The 2633-nt window shown below is 49.1% G+C and overlaps 1 non-coding gene across 1 annotated transcript; it reads left to right on the plus strand.

Moving 5' to 3' along the window:
* Window positions 1–531: 531 nt before the first annotated feature.
* Window positions 532–605, plus strand: Trnat-ugu (transfer RNA threonine (anticodon UGU)). Its single transcript has one exon. It is a non-coding gene; the product is annotated as a tRNA-Thr (tRNA).
* The last annotated feature ends 2028 nt before the right edge of the window (window positions 606–2633 follow it).

Below are 2633 nucleotides of genomic sequence, written 5' to 3' on the forward strand. Positions count from 1 at the left end.
AACTGAGGCGCCAGGTGGAAATGGCACGGCAAGCCGTTCCACAGGACTACATCCAGCATCTCTACGATCGTCTCCATGGGAGAATAGCAGCCTGCATTGCTGCGAAAGGTGGATATACACTGTACTAGTGCCGACATTGTGCATGCTCTGTTGCCTGTGTCTATGTGCCTGTGGTTCTGTCAGTGTGATCATGTGATGTATCTGACCCCAGGAATGTGTCAATAAAGTTTCCCCTTCCTGGGACGATGAATTCACGGTGTTCTTATTTCAATTTCCAGGAGTGTACATATTAAAAGTTACTCACACTGCAGAATATAAGTTCATCGACGAATACATAGTGCGGCGCCATTCAGCACTAGTACGTGGTTCCCAATAACGGCACTACTCGGAACATAGCCATTCCTGTTGCGGTACTAGTGGTAGCCTATGTACGGATCTCTAATTACATGTAAAACTGTGGACAGTTGGGAATGTGAGTCTCACGGGAAGCGTGCAAGGGATAAGTCTCTGCAGTCGCGCTATTCATCTGTGTCCTCGGTGGCTCAGATGGATAGAGCGTCTGCCATGTAAGCAGGAGGTCCCGGGTTCGAGTCACGGTCGGGGCACACATTTTCCGCTGTCCGTATGGAGGTATATCAACAACACCTGTCAGCAGCTGAGTTTTTCAGTTAGTCATCATTAATTCCAGGGAAAAGCTGCACGGTCATCAACAGCAACTGTTCTTTCGAGAACAAGTTACTGTCTTCGTATATCTAATTACATAGTCCGGCTGCTGTTACTCTCCGACCAATCGTGCAGGATTACACAGAATGTTGCAAGGAGTCCATTACTTGTTCTCGGACGGCGGGTGCAGATTTGAAGTGGTTGCGATGCACCTTGATCCGTGCGTGACTCGTGTTCCCGCCATTATGTATTTGACACCCTGTTTTTAACGTACTTCCATCTCACTACGTTAATTTAAATTACTACTGTCACTGAGTTGCTGCTTTGCCTGACCGTGAGCGGCGTTAGCAGCGCGTATGGATATATCCCCTCTCTTGGTATCTTCGCTCGACTGCTATTACTTCCCGCTGGTGGTCTGTCGTAAGCGAGTACAGTTGGTCGCAGTTGGGATAGTGAGTTCGGGTCGCGAGTTCGGCTCTGCCAGTCAGTTGGAACGCGTCTGGAGCGCAGTCCGTGTGGTGTCACCGCCAGACACCACACTTGCTAGGTGGTGGCCTTTAAATCGGCCGCGGTCAGCTAGTATAAGACGGACTCGCGTGTCGCCACTGTCAGTGATTGCAGACCGAGCGCCGCCACACGGCAGGTCTAGTGAGACGTCCTAGCACTCGCCCAGTTGTACAGCCGACTTTGCTAGAGATGGTTCACTGACAAATTACGCTCTCATTTGCCGAGACGATAGTTAGCATAGCCTTCAGTTACGTCATTTGCTACGACCTAGCAAGGCGCCATTATCATTTGCTATTTATCTTGTGATGCATGTGTAAGTAGGCTGTTTATGTTTTCTTATTGGCAACGTTACGTAGCGCTCTGTATGAAAATCACTGGCTGTGCTGTGTGCAGTCTGTGGCTAGTTTGCATTGTTGTCTGCCATTGTAGTGTTGGGCAGCGGCAGCTGGATGTGAACAGCGCGTAGCGTTGCGCAGTTGGAGGTGAGCCGCCAGCAGTGGTGGATGTGGGGAGAGAGATGGCGGAGTTTTGAAATTTGTAAGGCTGGATGTCAATTATGAATATTAAGGTAAATACATTGTTTGTTCTCTACTAAAATCTTTCATTTGCTAACTATGCCTATCAGTAGTTAGTGCCTTCCGTAGTTTGAATCTTTTATTTAGCTGGCAGTAGTGGCGCTCGCTGCATTGCAGTAGTTCGAGTAACGAAGATTTTTGTGAGGTAAGTGATTTGTGAAAGGTACAGGTTAATGTTAGTCAGGGCCATTCCTTTGTAGGGATTTGTGAAAGTCAGATTGCGTTGCGCTAAAAAATATTGTGTGTCAGTTTAAGCACAGTCATGTATAATTTTTTTTAAGGGGACGTTTCACATGTACCGTCAGACCGATGTTCACCAATTATGGATTAAAGTTAAGTATTCCATCAGCTACGTACTTTATTTGCTACTATAAATTCCCTTAACTGTTCCAGACCTCACGCCAGCCTGCGTGAGCTTAAACGCGTGCCTTTCGGCTACCTATCATAGTGGCTTGGCTGTCTTGCCAAGTCACAACACTCCGCACCTGCCAGTCGGGAGTTGCAATGCGGCACTAGTGCAGTCGGTTTGGAGCACCAGTGAGGTCTGCGTCGACGTGGCTCGCCCGACCGTTGTCGCCACGCATCACTTGAGCCGGGCCACGGTCTTGGTGGATCGTCGGTCGGTCGTCCTACCGGACGACGCGTTTTGGCTCGCCGATCGTTCATGAGACGGCTGCGTGGGTGTGCATCGACTCCCGAATTGTCTTCGTACGTGCTTAGTTACTGTTGCGTATCGTTCAGGTCTTCGTGCAAGTGTTTGTCAGTTTGGGTGTAGTTGGTGTGATATCCTTTGACTATTACAAATGTTCTCGGCATGCTGGCTCTGAGAGGTCGGTCGTCTCATCGGGCGACGTGTAACTGGTTCTCTGAGCGCCTCTGGCCCCCTTC

Source organism: Schistocerca cancellata, chromosome 12 (genome assembly GCF_023864275.1).
Source record: "Schistocerca cancellata isolate TAMUIC-IGC-003103 chromosome 12, iqSchCanc2.1, whole genome shotgun sequence".
In the NCBI taxonomy this organism is placed as follows: Eukaryota; Metazoa; Arthropoda; class Insecta; order Orthoptera; family Acrididae; genus Schistocerca; species Schistocerca cancellata.